The 21,618-nt window shown below is 38.4% G+C and overlaps 1 long non-coding RNA gene across 1 annotated transcript; it reads right to left on the bottom strand.

Moving 5' to 3' along the window:
- Nucleotides 1–19,907: 19,907 nt before the first annotated feature.
- On the bottom strand, nt 19,908–20,849 carry LOC134664786 (uncharacterized). The gene is made up of 2 exons (XR_010098283.1): nt 20,691–20,849; nt 19,908–20,507 (listed from the first exon to the last, which is right to left on the bottom strand). It is a non-coding gene; the product is annotated as an uncharacterized LOC134664786 (long non-coding RNA).
- Nucleotides 20,850–21,618: the final 769 nt, after the last annotated feature.

The raw sequence follows: 21,618 nt of genomic DNA, 5'->3' as shown, positions 1-21,618 counted from the left end.
TGGCCTCTTAGAAAAGTTTCTTAAACTTTCTGCACCTGACGCGTACTGTAGTAGACGGAGGCGCCCGCCCATATTGGCCGTAATGCACTCGCGCACTCGTCTGCGCGTACACTCCCCCGTACTGCGCGCAACTGCGCTCGCCAACTCCTTACTCGCGGCACTGCCTGAGAGTGATTTGTTTGCGACTGGGACAGGGAGGCTGATATCTGAATGGAAGGGAGTGCTTGAAAGGATGCAAGACAGATATTCGTGTAGATGTAAGTTAGTTTTAAATTAGAAAATAAGTAGTTTTAAGTTATGAATCTATGTAACGCTTTGGCGCAAGCTGTAATGTTATATATAACTTGATTCAATAAATAAATAAATATGAACTTAATAAATAATACATTATTAAACAAATTCTATAATTTTAAATTATAAATTTAAATATTTCATCTAAACGTTAGCGGTAAAAAGGTCTACTCAAACACGCGTAGTTATTTTTTTTAAATTGTTATGGAGGTAAAGTTGAAAAATTTTCATTCTGTTTTATTGGATTTAAGGTGCGTTGTTGATTTTTTTACTTTAATATACTCATATTAACGACGAAATAATGAAATTAATATAAATGGTAATCGTAGGTGTTGGAATTGGCAGCGTAACGCTACGTCTTACGTAGGCGAACAACGCGCGAACGCGGCGCGGCGCGGCGCGGCGAAATCAATCCTTTGATGCCCATAGAAGTGTCATACGTAAGCGATCTCGTTGCGAACGCGGTGCGGCGCGATTTGCACGCGAATGTCAGGCGGCGCGGCGCGGCGCGGCGCGGCGGCGGCCGCTTTCGCCGCGCCGCGCCGCGCCGCGTTCGCGCGTTGTTCGCCTACGTAAGACGTAGCGTAAGCAGAATTGATTTTAAATAACTTGCTGCTTCTGCCACCAAGTCAAAGACGAAGTATGCATATTATGGTTGCTTATGGCAATTTTATTATTTGAGAAACTAAGAGAAATGGCTTACAGTTTATTAGAAACAGTTTTGTGGCATATTTTAAATGAATGTAACTACAAATTCGTCAACACTGTGGAAATTATACTTATTTACTCCATGCATAAAGCAACGATGTATGTGAAACATGATATCAACATGAAAGACTATGTAAACTTATGTTACGAAAACGACAGTCAGACGGATACAAGGCGAAAAAAATCAAAGATACATGAAAATATACGGGTAGTAAAAATACACGACTCGTGTAAAGGGGTCATCCATTAATTACATCACACGTTTAGGGGGAGAGAGGGGGTCAAGAAAATGTGACATATTGTGACATGGGGGAGGGGGCAGACACAAACTTTGTGACGTCACTTTAACTTCATCTGTAACCGAAAATTTATTTACATTATTTTATTCGCTGTACATTTAAATAACAAGTTTTTAAAACGATAATCGTTTTTTTTTTAATCTTATTTATTTTATAAGCCATACATCTTATGATTAAGTCGGCTTACGATAATCGTTTTTATTCGTTTAATTTTCTTTCCTAAGCTGTTTTGGGTTATAAAATTACTAATATTTATATCGTCAAAAATATATTGATAAAATATTAATAATACTTAGGTACTTACTTAATTCGATTTGGCGATTTCGTAGAAAAAATGTGACGTCACACTAGGGGGGAGGGGTTTGTCAAATGTGACCAAGTGTGACAAGGAGGGGGGAGGGGTCAAAAAACCTAGAAATTCGTGTGACGTAATTAATGGATGACCCCAAAACATACGCGTGATAATGATATAGGTACATGTTGGTTATGTTTACTTTTAGTTTTTTCTATAAATAAAACTTGGGTTTCGTGGATTTTTTATTTTATCTATTTCATTGCATGTTTGAGAAAAGCACTATACATACCTCGGCGGGAAATGGGGTTGCCCGCGCTCAGACCTATCCTATCACTATGTCTTCGGCCGGCAACCCCTTTCGTCCCGGCCTCTGTAGTAATGTACTATTGAATGAAACATAAATCATAATTTTTTAAAGTTGTTGAACAAAAGTGTCACCGTTTGAGGAGTACAATCTATGTTTTAATTATTTGCTCGTGTTTCAGGCTGCACCCGGTATTCTTTAAAATACACAGAAAACCTTTTACCAGCAAGTCATCAACGAAAATAAAATAGATTCCCTTTTATCTAGTTTCTTTGCCGTGAACTGTTCTCTTCCGTCTTTCATTCCTCCCCTTTTTCATCAGCGGTTTAACCACAGCCTTAGGTATGTGCGCAAATACTCCAATCGACGAGGTATCACCAGTGGGGAGACACTATTGACTTCGGGTTAACTCGGCTCCGTTGAGCCCAGCATTGTTCCGAGCAATTATTAGGGTTGGTACAACTTGACGTCACTTTGCGTGCACGACCACAGTATTTTTTTGCTGTCTTGCATTCATTTATCTTTGACCCGAACAAAATACTCGGATAAAAGTGTAACCATAATATTTAAAATGTAAAATAAGTTTTATTTAATTTTTGGTATAAGCTATCGCTGACTGTACTTTCCTTACGACAGACAACTAATACTCATCGAGAAAATTCTAAAAACCCCTAACACAATTAGGTTGCGTTGTTTCATCACAGAGTTCCTATAGCCACCTCCTGTCTCCATCATCAGATCAGCTCGATGGTACCATAATATTGCATTGTCATCCGATTTATTACATGCATGCAAAATTTCAGCTCAATCGGAAACCGGGAAGTGGACCAAATTTAACTTGCAAGATTTGATTACAGACCGACATACAGACAACGGTCAGGTGAAACTAAATAAAAGCTTGTAATTATAGTACTAATCAAAACTTCTATAGGTACTGTAATAATTTTCACATAACATAGGTACGGTGACAGGTGTCATCTCAGTACAATTTATAAGTTTTATAACCAACGCAAAATTGTAATGAGATAACATGTAGCTCATAAACACAAACATATAGCTATACCAAAGACATATGTAACTTCGTATAAGATGAATAAAGTCTAAAGGTGGCCACTGACGAGCCTTCCAACAGTCCAAATAGCGTGGCTGCAATCCAAAATCGGTCCGTGAATGTCAAAAACGTACAATGTTTAATATTAGGATGCCGTCCATTTGGATGAAACCATTGTAACGGCATCCATTTGGAAGGCTCGTCAGTGGCCTGCTTAAGAAAAAAACGTGCCTCGGAAATCAAGAAAAAGTAATTCCCGGATAGATGCCGCACACACCTTTAGCCTATTCTCGGCTAGATGGCGTGACGACACCGTTTCATATTTAACAATTTTAACACACAGATATCAGTGAATGAACATGGGTCATAATAATATAAAAATAATAAAATCATTTATCCATGTATATTAATTTTTTGATAATTTTATACGTGTTTATTTTGAGTTATAGTCGTGTGACGATAGATGGCAGTAAATTTACAGTGACTACAACATTTACTATGACAGGACCCCTGGGCTCTATAATATCTATTCTTTTTGGCTATACTTTGTTACGAGACAGGCTACGTCGCCTGGCGTAGCGCACAGGGCGGGCGGACAACGCCAGAGTGTCTCGGCCGCGGACGGCGCCGCACGCGTTTCCCGCCCGCCCAGCGCCCAGCCGCCCTCGCGATCTAAGTTGCCCGCCTTTCCTGAAACTGTACGGTGAGTTTGTTTTTATTACGGAGTTTAAATCGCTGAATAGGTTTTACGATTTAGGGGTTAAGTTTTTTTATTTGTTGGAGTGCTAAAAAATGAGTGATCTATTTTTAGGCTTTTTGTGTGGGTTTTTATAGGTTGAATCCAATTTGGTATAATCGTAACTGTGCGCTAAGTTAATGTCCTCTTTGGTTACCGTAATAAATAGTGACGTAGGTACAGTCACCTGCAATAATATGTTACTCTTCGAAGGCCGCAAAATTATGTGACACGCTCTTATGGCTCTAAAAATAAGATCGTGTCAGATATTTTTGCGGCCTTCGTGGTGTAATACATTACACATTATTGCAGGTGACTGTACATAAGTATTATTGTATGTAATATATTTACAAAAAAAATCGTACCTATTGTGTGAAACTGAATAGAATGTGTGAGTGAGTGAAATGTTTCGGCCACTGAGGGCTTTTAAGCGTACGGAATTATAAAATGTTTATTATTTTAAGTAACACATGTAGGTACAGTCGAGTGCATAAATATGTATATTTTTTTTCACCTTATTGCAATGGAAGAAATGTATACATATTATGCACTCGACTCTACAAAATGTATTATAAAGAAGATTCTTAGGGCTGATTAAGACGGCGCGCGAAGTCGCATGCGATTTTAGTTACATTGGTCCAATTCAGCCGATTACCGACCAACCAAATACCGCAATGGTATTAAACTCGCATGCGAGATCTCGCATCGTCTGTATCAGCCCATAGCAATACATATACTCGTAGCTAATTATTATCTAACCATTTGGTAAACTAATTTCGTTTTCGTTTGAATTATATTGTATTTGTCTGTACTGTACCATATCCGTTTATAACAGATTTAGAAGCTTTTTTTATGAAATGTTTTTTTATAAATCCCACATTTCATTCTACTATTTAATTAACCTAATGGCTCCATTTTAAAAGCAGACCCAGGCAAAATAAACAAAGAAGTATTAAAAGTAAAAGCCTAGATTACGCAAATCTATTACCTAAAGAAGCGAAACGAGGATGCCTATTTAAAAAAAACCGGGCAAGTGCGAGTCGGACTCGCGCACGAAGGGTTCCGTACCATAATGCAAAAAAAAAACAAAAAAAGAAACTGTCACCCATCCAAGTACTGACCACTCCCGACGTTGCTTAACTTTGGTCAAAAATCACGTTTGTTGTATGGGAGCCCCATTCAAATCTTTATTTTATTCTGTTTTTAGTATTTGTTGTTATAGCGGCAACAGAAATACATCATCTGTGAAAATTTCAACTGTCTAGCTATAACGGTTCGTGAGATACAGCCCGGTGACAGACAGACGGACGGACGGACGGACGGACGGACGGACGGACAGCGAAGTCTTAGTAATAGGGTCCCGTTTTACCCTTTGGGTACGGAACCCTAAAAATATGCCAACTTGATAATGTTTATTCGTATGATACGAAGAGATGATGAAGGAGATATACATACCAGTGGGATGTTTACTCTTATGTAAATACCTTAAGATACAGAATATAAGTTAAGATACTTTTAATGTCGAATAGGCCTCGGGTTTTTATTTTCAACGGAACCTTTCGCCCGCAAAATCAATTTAAGGGAGCATTAAAATGTAATCTGTAAGATCGGTCGCGTCATCACTTTGTAATGGTGAATTCAAGTAAATTGGTTCAGGAAGCCGTGCTTGGTTTTCATGATATTTGCATAGCGGTTTCAAGTTAATATCCTCAGGGTTAAAAGCAGCGGTTGGCAACCTTTTAGCTGCTAAGGGCCACATATCCGTTAACGAAGTGGACGCGCCGCACTTTGTTAATATTTATGACTTTATCAGACATTGTCGTTTGTCAATGTTATATAAAACTAGACGGGCCCGCAGCTCCGCTCGCGTAAATGAAATAAAGAGTTCGTCTTATGTTTAGTTAAATACCGACATTATTATGTATTCTACCCTGCCATGGTTTAAAACTGTAATAGGGATTTCTTATTTGTAGCCGTTATTTGGATTAACTCAATTCGCAAAGTCAAAAAATGATGTGATTTGATAAAAGGCAAGATTGTACTTTTTCATCTACACGTATTTATTTAAAACTTGTTTCAAGATAAAATTATTATTTGTTCTTATAAGCCTAGTTGCAAAAACGTTCATTAGATTAATTTTCGCCTTAAGACGAATATGGACGACCACCGCCCTTAAATCGCCTTTTCATACAAATAGGTAGTCTAGTCCTCTCGGTCTTGCGATAGCTCTCGCCAGTCGCCATGGCCGAGCTTGAGCAACTACGTCGTTTCAGCGGTACCTAGGACGTCCACTCGGGCGTCTCCCATTTTGTTGTCCCAAGTACCTGCGCTCTCTTCACGGCACGATCCTCTCCCATTCTCTCTAAGTGTCCGAGCCACCACTGAATTTAGCCGCTTTTGTCTCTCAATATTTCGCCACTATATCGGACCACATCCTTATTTCTATGGCAACAAAATTATATTGCGATATTTGGCTGACTGCTGACTGTATATTTGCTTATTTTTATCAGGTCGCTCAATAATATCTGAACATGCACTTTAATCTACCTACATAACTTACTATCAACTTTGTATTTTTGGCCCATCTCAGCATTCTTAGCCCGTTCCCCGGACGAATGGCAATGTTTGCCGAAGCCGTGAAAGTCAATCTGAATAATATAACTCAAAAATAAATTTAAAACAACAAAATACAAATTGATAACAATAATATAGTAATTACTTTGATTGATAAGAATGATAAGTCATATATGACATAAATCACTCGTATGGGCTCTATAGACTAAGGTTGAGGTTGACAGCACTTTTTATTTTACTTCGTGTAAAAAAACTCAGAAATACCTGTATACCAACATGACAAACATAATTTAAGTTACTTTAACTTACGGATAATTTGGTCTAGGCTGTAGCACCGCTAAACGAAAACAACCGAGAGTTGCCGAAAATGGGCGAATATCGTAAAATCAAGATTGTTATGAAAATTTCTTTTACTTATTGTAAATTAAATACGCATAGAAAGCGATAGTTTTTATATTCTAGTTTTATTCCCATATGTAGATAATAGATTTAAACAGTTTTTTCTTATCATACGTGCGTTGTATTCGAGATACGTGTCAAAAACTTTTTTAGAAATTTGTAAGGCGCCATCTCTCTTCTTCGGTCGTTTTTTATCCCGTTCTGGTTTTTCAATTTTATATATATGATAGTGAATAGAATGAGGCGTTAATTTGCGGAAATCCATATTAATTTAAACCAAAATATTACTTTGCTAATCCGCGTAAAAGATAACGTGCTAGGCAATCAGTGCTAACCCGTTATACTTAAGTACTTGCGTACTTGCGTAGAGAGGCGAAACGCGTGTCGAGTATTATTCTTTTTGTGGTGGTTTGTTATATTTATTTGCGTATTTATTTTTACGGTGGGAGGGTGGGAACATTAATTGCAGGTAAAAAATACGCAAGTATAACGGGTTAGCACTGATTGACTAGCACGTTATCTTTTATGCGGATTAGAAAAGTAATATTTTAGTTTAAATGAATGTTACATAATACAAAATAACCAGGGAGGTTGTCGGGCCGCCTGTAATGTTGCCGACTGTCCTTAAAGGAAGAAGTTGTTCGCATTTTTTTTTGTGACGTTCACAATTTTTTGTGACAAAATCTATAGCGTAATCTCAGGTAACTATAGTCCTATAATACAACTATGGTCCAGTTTCTAACGTTGATTTTTAATTAACTTTTTTGATTTGTACGCGTTACATTTATTTCGGAGCTTAGATAAACACCCCTATAATGGACGCGGTAATGGGACTTACACGCGTATTCGGGAAACGAGATAATCACAAGATCTAGAAACGATATAGAGATCAACTAGATTTACATTAGATATCGACTAGATGTGACTTGGATATCTAAGTCATAACTTGTCGAAATCGTTCAAGAGGACCTCCAGAATCGCGGAAACGTCAAATTTGACATATCTATCTTGTCGAAATCGTTCAAGAGGACTTCCAGAATCGCGGAAACGTCAAATTTGTAAAAATAATCTTTCGTCAAAAAATATCTTTAAATTATCCATATCGTAACTTGTTGAGGTCTAGCAGAGATCTAATACATTTTCAGAATCGAGCCGTTATAATTATAATGACCGATATAATATTTCGGGGTTAGTCCCATAGTAAAAATTGCTTAGTAAGTACTTATACTTAATCCCAAAACCTCCCTGGCAACGGGAATGCAGTTATGTTTAACCACCCTGTATATAACCAGTCACCCGTGTAACACGTGAAAAAATAGACGGTTAATACATTAAGGAAATTGAAATATCCTTGTTTTGCATTATATCCCGCTTGTGTAAGCAGATACCGCTCTTTCCATTAAATCAGAATATATTCAGATACCCTACCTTCTTTATATTTAATGCTATAAAAGATATTTTCTGCTGATTATTTCGTTGTATTTTTAACAAGCTTTTATTAGGTCGACCTGTATGTAACTATAACTATGTAATGGAATCTAAGGTAACTAATTTAAACATCTTACAAGGATCGTAGCGTCATGAAAATTGGCAGCTGTATGTAGTTCTGATGACAATACAATAATATGGTACTGCCGAACTGATCTGATGATGGAGACAGGACTGATGATGGCCATAGGAACTCTGTGATGAAACAACGCAACCTAATTGTGTTAGGGGTTTTTAGAATTGTCTCGATGAGTATTAGTTGTCTGTCGTAAGAAAAGTACAGTCAGCGATAAAAGCTTGTACCAAAAATGAATTTTTTGCCAAAAACTTATTATTTTAGGCATGCCCTGCGAGTGACGAGTAGTTTGTTACTCAGCTGGTATGTGTGGGCTAAATCATGGAAGCTAAAATAGAACTGTAATATGTAGGCACTTTGCTCCAGAATTTGCTCCAAAATTCGAAATTCAAAATTATTATGATATGATATCAAAATGATTTGAACTGTTGGTATATAATTAGGACCAACAACTACTATCATATTGTAACACTTAAATGAGGTTGTGATATAGTTTTATTTTAATTACTCTGTTGGGGGACAATAACTACCCAGTCATGGGGAGCAATGTAGGCACATTTAACGGAACCTCTTCTTACGTTCTGGACTAAGCGATAAAATATCCACTATCTGCTTACTTTTTTCCTCGCTATTCTGATCTGTTGGTAGCTAGTAAATGATAATAGAAAAACGAGAGACAGTCATGTAAAAACTTGGAGGATATAACCAAACGGAGTATAGCCTTTAACAGGCCTTCTCTTCTGTCGAAACTCTATGACCAATGACTGACGTTTATTTGACATGGTTATATTTTTGCCCACAAAAATCGGCAGAAAATTACAGACAAGGCGTCTCCATTTGATTATATCCTCCAAGTGTAAAAACTTTTTTTTTAAAACGGCTGTGTGTTGCCATCCCAAAATTTTATTTGTCCCTAATAATCCTTGTCCGGAATAACATTCTGCAGAATCCATATTAAGGTTTCCTGATTGAAACACGTTACGAGCCCGGTCACTTAATGATTCAATTAAGGATCTCTGAAAGAATTTATATGGTCCAGTAATCCCTAAAGACGGCTTTGTGGGGGACGTAAATATTGGGGGTCATTAGGGACGTAAATAGAAGGGTTGAAAAGTGCATTAATACGGTCGGGGTGGATGTTAAAACGCCTAGCTAGAGTTAGACCAAGAAAAGTATGCAGCGATTTTGATAGCCCACGCAGTGCAAGTGTTATTTATACGCCATAATTTCATACAAGTTTGACGTTTAAAATGACAAAAGATTTCTTTTTCTAATTCTACTAACTTATGTGCCACATTGCATGTTATTACCCTATACGAATTCGGTATTGATGCTGTTAAGGATGACTCACGCTAGACCGGGCCAGGGCCGGGCCGGGCCGGAGCTTCGTTTTCTATGGAAAGCACCACGTGATCACCGATCAGCCGTCATAGAAAATGACATCGGACGCCTCGGCCCGGGCACGGCCCGGTCTAGCGTGAGTCATCTATATAGTCAGTATTTACATTAAAATCTTCTTGACTATAATCGAAACTGTACCTAAATATACCTACGATTAAGATCTATAGTATCAAAGCACTTGGTGGTTTATAATTGAGTACTTAACTTCAAACTCGGGTAAATCCATCTGTCAGATTATGCGATTTTGGTATTAAGGAAAGGTAATAGGGTAGATATTTGCTGAGAGGGTCGAATGGATTTACCCGAATTTGAAGTTAAGCGACACAATTCGTCGGTTCGTCACTTTCGTTTTATGGCTCCTCTACAGGATGGGCCAACGCCGGCCACTCCAAGGGACGCAGCCATGCGGTAGAATGAGATAGCAATATCACTTGCTCCCTCAAACGCATAAATGCGTCCCTTGGAGTGGCCGGCGTTGGCCCATCGTGTAGAGGAGCCATTACATTCGAGCTAGAGTTAGACCAAGAAAAGACTGCTGTGATTTTGATAGCCCACGCAGTGCTAGTGTTGTTTATACGTCATAATTTCATAGACGTTTGACGTTTAAAATAACACTTGCACTGCGTGGGGTATCAAAATCGATGCAGACTTTTATTGGTCTGACAGGTCTGACTCTAATAGCGATGAATTCCCATCTGTCTCCGGTCTGCGTGACCATCGCCATAAATAAGGTGGAGTCAAATGGGAATCATTTATATGAAGCACCTATTCCCATATGTCCGGCAGGGACAATTGGAAATACAACCAAATAGCGCAATCTGGTACGAACGAACCTACTAAGAAACCACGAAACTACGAAGTCAATTGCCGAGTTTAAATAGAAAGAATATCATTTGTGGCTTTCCATTAGAGAAGGCTCCATATTTTTCATATGCATGCCCTTATCTGACGAAAAGGTCTTTAAATATGCACAAGAAGCACAAGGACCCTTCTTTGCTGGAAATCCACATTTTATGTGGACAAAATTGCGATTTAAAAGCCAATTAGTATAATCCTTTGCATCTATGTGAATGAAATATGGCGACTGGAGAGAAGCTAGCGCAGCGCAAAAAATTATAATTCTCTTGGCACGAGCCGCGGCTTGGCATACGGCTTCCGATTAGCTGGTCACAGATCACTTGCTAGATAAAACAGGAGACTCGAGGTCAATAGCGCCACCAATACCTACGGATTTGGTAGATAGAACATTCTTACGGTAGATGTCGCTAATAAGCGCCTCCCTAAGGCGTGTCAAACAAAAGGAAGGAATGGAAAATTCCATGCTTCGGGTAAGTTTTGGTAGCTTTTGATTTTGGTTATTAGCGATTGGACCGGTGTTCCAAACGTTTGAAAGTTCGAATCTTGCCCGAAACGGATTTTTTTTCCATTAGTCCGCTAATTGCGGTTGCTGCATCGCGTATAATTAAGCTTTAAAGCTTTAAAGCTTTAAGAGGTAATTAGGAAGTAACTGATGTGAAAAAAAATCGTAAAAGTTCAATCACTATTTTATTTATCCGTTGTATTCCATGATTACAAAACGAGAAAAAGAGCTGTACAAAATGAGAAAATTAGATAGGTACCTAGTTTATGAGAAAATGATGAATTAGATAGTTCGCAATTAAAATGATAATGTAATAATCAGACTTCGTAACTTTTACAGCATTTTTGGTGCAGCGGAGTGGTGTTAACGGACTTGGTATAGATAATTCCAACTGAAATGGTAAATTAAAGTTATCAACTATTAACGTAACTAACGCTAATTAATCATTGGGGTTTAAATTGTTTACACCGATTCCGTTAACACCATTCCGCTGCACCAAAAATGCTGTAAAAGTTACGATGTCTGGTAATTATAATGACCTCGCAGTCTTTAAACGTTTGGTCTATTTGTAGTAGTCAACAACTTGTCTTGTTCTTGTGCAAGCGCAAGCAAGAGTTCTCGTCTCTTGTCCATTCTAACGTGACCTCAAGATTAGTAACAACTATGAGTAATCAGAGCGCACTTACGCTGGTTTATGGGCCTTCGACTCGTGCTGGGTAAGTGGTAGGAATGACACGGTTTGTGCAAATCCTCTCCGGGGAATTTTATGTCATGTAGCATCGGGATAGTTTTAAAGCCGATTATTAAGTGGTATTCTGCATATTTTAAGGCTCTGTTGGTGGTTAGGTCAATGTGGTATATACAGTATGTAAATCAACGAAAAACATTTACTCAAGCCCGTTAATGAATGGGTCACACTGAGCAACTTTCACTATGGCACCAACCCCGAAATCGCAAAAAAAAAAATTGACTCTCCCATAGAAAATTTCAATGCTAGATCAGCAAAATGTATGAAACGACCTAATTTTTTTTTCGCGATTTAGGGGTCGGTGGCATAGTAAAAGTTGCTTAGTGTGACCTACACATTAACAGGTTTGAGTAAAGGATTTTCGTTAGTTTACATACCGTATTATTTTTGGTTGGGAAGAAGGCAAGAAATTCCAGTGATATTATGGACGAATAAAGGATGACTCACGTTAGACCGGGCCGTGTCCGGGCCGGAGCTTACGGCTCCTACTTTTCTCTATAACATGACAGGCGATCACGTGATGTTTTCCTCAGAAAACGATGCGCCGGAAGCTCCGGGTCGGACACGGCCCGGTCTAACGTGAATCATCCTTAAACGTGACGTTCCACCAATATTACGTAAATTTAGTTGATTTGACAAGTACGGTAAAATGGGGTGAGTTGGGTGAAATTTGACTTTCAAACCTCGATAAAATTTTGTTTTTACACGTGAAAACTGAATAGTGTACATGATAAGTGGTTCCGCCGTTTGTATTTTATTTTGGGTAGTTCCATTTCATATCTTTGACGATAAAGAGGAAAACCCACCTCACCCCGTAGTGCCTCGTATTTGGAGTGAGAGGGTTTTTCATACGAAGGTGATTTAGGAAGATTGTTGGATCGATTTTTTTTATTATGCGTATTACTATAGCCCCATTTTAAATTGGAATACATTATTTTTGTAGCAGTAGCCTTAAAATCCCTTCTCACCCCCCTCTCAAACCGTCTCTCCCCATTCATAACCCAACTCTCCCCGCGAAACCTACTCACCCCGTTTTACGGTAATCTAAGCTCCGAACAAAATGGACAGAAGTTAGACCTGACCACCGTTAGTGACGCCATCTAGCTGCTGAACATTGAAAGAATACGATTTTGTATTAGACATTGTAAGTCTTCTTGTTTTTTTTAATCCACTGTAATATAGATTTATATATAGATAGGTACTTAGATGATGACGTCGAGACCCAATTTAAAAACGTCCAATCTATTTTCAATTTCTCAGCCTGTAAATGAAAGAAGGATTGTCGCTTTCACGGCCAAATTAAGCCGGCAAATTGGTTTAATTTGAGTGCGCTTGATCTAAAATTGAGTGTTTTGTTCGTTCTTAACGGAATCTATTGGGGCATAAAAGCTGAAGGGAGAATGGCAATTGGCTTGGTAGATTGTGTCAGAAATAAACGGTTAAAATTAAGGAAAACCACTTGAGATAGAAGCTTTGATACTAGATAGAGTTAGACCAAGAAAAGTCTGCAGAAGTTTGAAAAACGTAACATCTGCACTGCGTGTGCTGTCAAAATCTCTGCAGACTTTTCTTAGTTTAAGCCTAGCTAAATAAATAAAAAACCTTACTATTCCTCATATAACTTCCCCTTCTTTCCTTTTATCGAACCTCCGCCTTTACCTGCCTTTTCCTAAAATATATTAAGGCTATTTTAAGCACAACCTTACCAAGTTCTAATAATAACCCAGCACTCGCTTGTAACGTCTGATAGGCACCAATGTACACAAATCGCTGATTGTATACGCAAACATGAAGTGACAAGTCGGAATCCTTTCTACAGGAATCGGCATTGAACCAACTCTTCAAACATCTCGGAATACCAGTATTACCTGATCCTTGATTACATATAGTTGTTACTGGTCATAAGGTCACATTAAGCTGGTTCGTTGAGTTGATAGGTGTAAGAGGAAATTCTGAATCGATCAAGGCGGCTGGGGAATTGGGACTTTTTGTGCAATATGGCCGCCCAATAAAGTTTTCCAGTGGTTATCCGATGTCAACTAAATGCTCGAATAGATTTGAGCCCTTTAGAATGTAGATAAATGGTAAATGTATGCAGATATATGGGGTGAAATTGTTATCTCTGACCAAGCTGAGAGGGTGAAGATGTAGGTCATACTTAACAATTTTTGCTACGGGGCGAACCCCGAAATCGCGAAAAAAATCTGCCGTTTCATAGGTTGTTTTCTATTGAACAGCTGTTTGATTTAGGAGTTGGCCTCGTGTGATCTACATAACCACCCCTCAGAGTATGGTCAGAACTTCCACTAACCCCGGGGTTAACCGGTTAAATCTAGAGTTACCATGGTTACCAGTAAAATTTGACACTGTGTTAACGGTTTAACCGCTTAACCCCGAGTTAGTGGGATGGTGCAAGTGACGCTAAAGTGATGAAGAGGGGGTAGAATTGAAAAATTTTAACAATTCCTCGCACGTAACCGCGTTTGGATGCTAGCATGAAATAAATATTACATCCTGTTAGATGTCCCACATTGTAGTGCAATCTATCGACCAAGTCAGACGTATACCTACATCAAGTTAATCAAGTACTAACTAGGATGAAACTATCTTCAAAGGCTTGCAAATCAGAAGTTAGGCTTCGGATTGAGTTACTAGGGATACAGATAGATTAGGTTGTCTCTATTGCAGCCTACTACATAATGCAATTGTCGGAGAAATCTCACCATGCAATTTGCACATGGTTACACTATGTTTACGAAAGCGTTCTAAAATAATATAGAACATAATAGTAAATTACGATACAATAGTTAATATTTTGTGAAGAGCCGCTGAGCATCTTAGGGCATTCTGGATGCAAGCGGCTGAATGGCGTCAGATCGCACAGGAAAGGAACGAATGGCGCAGTCTAGTGTCGGAGGCCAAGATCCACTTCGGGTCGCTGAGCCAGCGAAGTAAGTAAGTACGATACAAGTGCGAAAAGTAGGAAATTAGCAACGAGTGGCGATAAATTAAAATACTACCAACGTCAGTGTTTTAAAATTTAAATCAACACGTGTTGCGAATTACCTTTTCGTACAACGTTTTACAGTACCTACATATCGCCCTTTAAATTTTCGACATACGCACGTATAGTGCTAGTATACCGCACCATATTGAGTACCGTAAAACGGGGTGAGTAGGTTTTGCGGGGAGAGTTGGGTTATGAATGGGGAGAGAAGGTTTGAGAGGGGGGTGAGAAGGGATTTTAAGGCTACTGCTACAAAAATAATGTATTCCAATTTAAAATGGGGCTATTGTAACACGCATAATAAAAAAAAATCGATCCAACAATCTTCCAAAATCACCTTTGTATGAAAAACCCTCTCACCCCAAATACGAGGCACTACGGGGTGAGGTGGGTTTTCCTCTTTATCGTCAAAGTTATGAAATTGAACTACCTAAAATAAAATACAAACTAAAATACAAACGTCCGAACCACTTATTATATACAACATTCAGTTTTCACATGTAAAAATAAAATTTTACCGAGGTGTGAAAGTCAAATTTCATCCAACTCACCCCATTTTACGGTATGTACTGTAAACATTGATTACGGCATATTTAATTATAGTTCAGGGTACAGGGACTTGTGTGTATGTCGCTTATGTATTACATATAGTAGGTATAGACACACAAACAAAATACGTACCATCCAAACAAATTCAGGACGGCCTGAAAGAAACCCATTTTAATTTCCCGTGTTTGCAGCACCGACTCCGCAATGCAAACTGAACTGTAATTCTCAACACGTAAGGCACAATTCACGAGCACATTGCTATAAATTAACCAGTATTAAAGCCGACACATAGTGAGAATCAACGCACTATAGCGTCTCCCGAGCTTCACCGTCTAGTGAACTCTCGGCCTGGCCACGACAATTGCGTGACTGCCTTCGGCTAAGCCTACAACCATAGGTTGGAGCGAGACACAGCAATCGGACCTTTCGTTCCTACCCATGGTCTTCGCCTTAACCGAAGCCAGTCGCGCAATGTCGCGGCCAGGCCGTGTGGCTGCCGCTCGACCGAGCGTTGCTGCAACTGCGCAGGGACACCATTCCATTAAGCGCTGACTAGACGGCGATACGCCAAACCTCAAAAGACGCTATAGTGTGGGGTCTCTGTTACGGCTCGGCCACGACATTACGTGACTGGCGACGGTGGCAGCGACGATCATAGGTGTGTCTTGCTCCACCCTATGGTTATCGCTGCCGCCCTCGCAAGTCGCTCAATGTCGTAGCTGAGCCGTTAGCCTTGATGCAACTGCGCAGGCGCACCATTTTCCATTAAGCGCTGATTAGACGCCGATAAGCGGAACCTCAAAAGACTAAGTGTGGGGTGTCTATTACGGTTAGGGTGACTGAGGCTGGCTGCTTGTCATACTTGTTTTCCTCTAAACGCAACATAACTAGCCAATATATAGTTGGCCAAGCCGTTAGGGTACCTATACGTGTCACCATCAACTTTAGATTAAATCCCCACAGAAAACCAGCGCCACGGATGGCCGAGGCATTAAGGATGACTCACGTTAGACCAGGCCGTGTCCGACCCGGAGCTTCCGGCTCTTACTTTTCTATGATATGACAGGCGATCACGTGATGCTTTCCATAGAAAACGATGCGCCGGAAGCTCCGGGTCGGACACGGCTCGGTGTAAGGTGAGTCACCCTTTATGTAGAGTGGAGATTTTTTATTCTATTTTAGTGTCCAAAATGTATTTTATGTCTGCCTGCCTTTCTATTTTCATGTACTATGTTGTGGCGTTAAAATAAATGTTTTTCTTCTTCTTCTTCTTCAATAGATACTGGTTTTTCTAAAGCAATACGCTCTCTAAGTCTTAGGAACAAGTCCTGATCCCACGATCGTCTACCATTGAAAACGTCGTATGTCCTCATTAGATTCCTATAGACTTACGACGTTTTGAAGTAGCACAGAACGTTGTACCCAATCTGTGTAAACAATAAACACGCTCATGTTTAAACCTTCGGATATTTTTATTTACATCATATACGGGAGTATTTGTTTGCTTATCATGAATTCGCCCGCTAAGGCTTTTATCAAAATAATGATTTGCAATACATTTTATGAGACCCTAAGAAAGGAAAACAACAGGTTTTCTTTGTCAATTTTGGAATTTTAGAGGAATGGTAGGTAAGGTCAATTAGTTAATTGATCTAGAAAATATATGGATGTGACATTTCTTCGAACAAAAACGTCACTTTTGACACTGACATACCTATCTAAAGTATCTAATCCATATCTTTTCTAGATCTATTAACTGACGTATTTTAAAGTTCGAATTGGGCCAAGAGGCTATGCCGTCCACGAGCGTATACCTATTTCTTTGATTTTCAATGAAAGAAACAAAAACCATTTGCATTTGCTGAAACTAATAGCAATAATCGCTTAAAATAATCGCTTTGTCGATCAACTTATCAATTTATTGGATGTTCGAGAATAACGCTAGCGGACGGAATAGTCCCTATGACGGAATTAGCCACATTGACTTTAATGGTATATTCAGATTCGAACTTGTTTATTAATGTCATTGTCACTTACGGTTGTTATCCGTAGTTAGTTTTGCCACAAGTGATTAAAGTGATATGCGTGAGAATATTCACGTAGGTACCTACGTTATGTGTAGTATGGATGTCATGACAATCCATTAAATAAATGTGTGCCAAGGCGCGTTAATCTCATTAATAGACTAGGAATCCTCTAGACCGAGTTTAGAGCAATTATTTCATGCAACCGATGCTGCCAAAAATGCGGGGGCGCGCGGGACGAGGTGAGCGAAGTCCCGTGCGATGATTGGTCCGTTCAAAGACACGGACGTCACACAAAGACACTTTCGACTCGAACATGGAGTCAAATTACCATATGCGTACACGTGGCAGAAGGGGTAGCGCGATTATGCTCAGTCTGGAGGATATTTTGTCTGTGATCTCATTATACACGGTGGCTAAAAAATAACTGCATTCCTGTTGCCGGTGAGGTTTTGGGATTATACTTAGCAACTTTTACTATGACCAACCCCCAAAATCGCAAAAAAAATATTACTCTCCCATGGAAAATGGACCGGCTAAAATGTATGAATCACCCAAATTATTATTTCGCTATTTCGGGGTTGGTCCCGTAGTAAAAGTTGCTCAGTATGTCACATAGCGCCAGCTAGTGGTTTAGGTGGAACTTCGTTGGTTTTGATTATTTCTGTTAGTGTTAATTTCTTTTTAGAAATATTGAACAGGATTTAATTTAATTATAGTTTAGGTACAAATATAAATATTTGTATTTCACCTTTTTTCTTGATATTGTGTCGTTAGTTAATTAAACCTACATGTTTAAAGGGTAGCACGATATAACTGGCAACGTGCTGTTCGTATTGTAAAGAGCACTAATTTGAAATGGAAGGAAAATAGAATAAGAAGAAAAGACGGCATTGATTAGTGTGAGAACATAATATTGTTTGTTACAAAAATTAGAATATATTAATATAAAACTCAGCGTGGAAATCCATTGTCGCTGTATATAGTTCCAGAAATACATATTGATATATATTATTGAATACTGGGGTTTAATAGATCGAGGCAAATGTTGCTGAGGAGAGAGGTGTGTGCCCATGAGCGTGGCAAGCTGATGTAAGAGACGGGTCTTCTCAAGATCGGGACGCCTTTCATGGCCATTGTCACAAGTTCCGACCCAAATCCTATTCTTGACCGCTGCAGACTTTTCTGTAAGTGTTACGATTCGGTTCAGTGTTTAGGTGTCTGTCAGCAGTTGTGCACAAGCTAAATCTCATATTTATTATATTTTAGATCATCAGTCTCGTTCGTCTGGCGGAATGCAGAGGAGTTAGCTTGGAGGAATTAACATCGTCTGTGGCCGCAGGTATGTGTTGGCCCTTAGGTAGCCCTTAGGTAGCCCTTAGTACGCTCATAGTTTACTTGAAGTCCAATTTTATTATTGTCATAGATCGGTAACCTTTTGCTTTTGTCTCATTTATAATGAATAACTTTAATATCATAACTAAGGTTTACTGTGATCTAATGGACAGTGTTACTTGCCAAATTTAATGCTCAGGTGTAACTTTCGTATTATAATTATCTGAATAAAATTTTATTAAGCAACTAGTTTGTTGGTGGTTTATCCTAAGTGTAAGAATACAGATATTATTGAACCAACAGCTCTACCGTTAGCAGTCTGAGCTAGAAGTTGTAATTTTAGGGTATGTAGGAGAAGAAATAAATCGACTATCAAGTGGATTCTTGTGTTTTCTTTATTTTATACATCCCTAAGTATTATGTAACCAGCCGGGTACATTTTCATAGGTTTACAGGTTACATAATTGGCGCCCACAAGGAATCTGTATTTTACAATTCAGTCTATTTGGATAAACCATCAATTTTGAGTACTAAACTGGCAAACAAGGCATTTTTCAAGGTACTTTATATAGTTGTAGACAGGGCCAACACAGTAGCATTTGAGTATATTTATAAATAGAACCAATTGTAGTCAATGAATGTTTTTATTACTTTATGTGTAATTGTTGAAGTGATTCTATAGTATTCTAACATAACACGGTTTATCTTAAAAGATAGGAAATATAAAATATTAAACATAATTTGTCTGTGTATCTATGTGTAAAATGTGAATTTAAAGTGTGTAAAAAAATACTTTGCAAATTAATTGAAATTAAGTAATACATTCAATTAACATATTTTGTGAAGTTTAAACCACCAATTTTACAGATAATTCCAATTTACAATTTTTTTTTTCCTTTGAAAATAGTAGGGTCGTTTGAAGTAAAATAATTTAGTAATTAAATATTGACATTTGGAATTATTGCTTTTCTAGCATTTGAAAAAATATACATTTAGCAGTGTGTAGCTTGTTGGTTAACTTTTCATAATGGAGAAAAGAGAGATTTCAGTTAACCCTTTGTCCAAGGAGGAACTTTCTTATGAAGTTGAAATTAGGTCAGAATCTCCGGCTTCTACAGTGGACTTGCTTAGAAAACAACTTAAAAGTTTATTAAAAGACTGTCCATCTGATTCCATTGTGGAAACAGAACTTGACCCGGCTACGGAATCTAAAATAATAATAGCTAAATTATTAGATTTGGATAAATTATGGAAAAAGTATGAACAATCAAAAGAAAATTATACTTTTATTAAGGCAAAAGCATTGGCTTATCACTTATTTCACAGAATTTCTAGGGTTCGACCAGAGGACACAGTTACACAAACACAAATAAAGGCAAGTAAACAAACACTTGACGGTTTTTTGACTAAACTTGATAACGTCGGTAAGGTGACTTCTTTGTAAACGACAGGTGAAGGTTCTTCAGGTAATTTTGTGGAAGAACAGGTCGTGTCGGAGTCGGATCGTGGTCATAAAAGCATTTTGAAATGGAATCTCAAGTTCAACGGACACACGGACCCGAAGACATTTTTAGAAAATGTTCAAGATCTTCAGCAGGCTGATGGAGTTTCAGATTCCAAACTTTTGTATTCTGCAGCCAGGTTGTTCTCGGATCAGGCTCTTATATGGTTCCGTGCAAACAGGAATAAGGTGTCATCATGGCAGGAACTTGCATTGTTGTTGTTGAGTGATTTTCAGGATACAGAGTATGATTATAAGTTAGCAAATGAGATCCGTGTTCGTACACAAGGAGAAGATGAGCCACTTCATCTTTATTTTGCATTAATGTCAGGAATGTTTAATAGGCTGAGTACGCCTTTATCTGGAAAAGAAAAATTGGATATATTGCAAAGAAATATACGTCCGTTTTACTCTCAACAGTTAGCCTTGGTGAATATCAGGTCAATAGAGGAATTGCAGGAGAAATGTAGGATTATTGAAGTTACTAGGCAGCGTTGTTTGAACTTTAAAGAACCGCAGAAGAATAATTATGAAGTTATCTCACCTGAATTCTTGTATAAACCACAAAAGAAGACACAGCCAGGAGTTTCGGCTATTTCTTCTTTTAATCAATCTGATCCATCTAATTGCATTAGTCAATCTTGCAGTAATAATAAACACAAATATGGTGAAAAGCAAATGTCAAATAAAGCATCTAGTGATGTAACACTTTAAACTCTCGCGTTTTGTACACATATTCAATTACACAAACGGGTCTACCGCGATATAATTTCATTGTTTTTACCTTTAATTCCGACGTTTCAGCTGAGTTGCACCAGCTGTGGTCACGGAAAGACTGACGTCCCAACAAATTATCATAAATTATATTAAATTATTATTATAGATTACAAATTATCGTCTACTTGGGGACCAGTGATTCAAATGTTGAAACCAGCAGATATATCTTCGGACCAGTGTACGGATACTGTGAGTGTTGTGTGTCGTGCCGTGGACAATAAACATTAAACTTTAACGGGTAGCTGCAATTTCTTTGTCTACCCCGAACATTTTTATAAACTAATTTCGGGTAGTTTAGTGTTGTTTTATTAATATCTCCGTTGACATTTGTTGGGACGTCAGTCTTTCCGTGACCACAGCTGGTGCAACTCAGCTGAAACGTCGGAATTAAAGGTAAAAACAATGAAATTATATCGCGGTAGACCCGTTTGTGTAATTGAATATCTAGTGATGTACCACAGAGTTCACAGACGTCTACGTCAAAGATGTCAAACGGAGGTGAGGTACGTTCCAATACTAGGAAGGTTTGTTTTAAGTGCGGGAAAACAAATCATAATTTTAAAAAATGCATTCAACGTGGTTGTTTTAAGTGTGGAAAAGACGATCATTTTAAAGCGGATTGTCCTCAAATGAAGAACAAGGACCAAAAAAAACTAGTAGACGACTGTGACAATAGCACGCAAAACATGCAGGTA

The sequence above is a fragment of the Cydia fagiglandana genome, chromosome 5, assembly GCF_963556715.1.
Source record: "Cydia fagiglandana chromosome 5, ilCydFagi1.1, whole genome shotgun sequence".
Taxonomy (NCBI): domain Eukaryota; kingdom Metazoa; phylum Arthropoda; class Insecta; order Lepidoptera; family Tortricidae; genus Cydia; species Cydia fagiglandana.
Note: the sequence above shows the minus strand (reverse complement) of the source record. Positions and strands in the feature narration are given on the sequence as shown.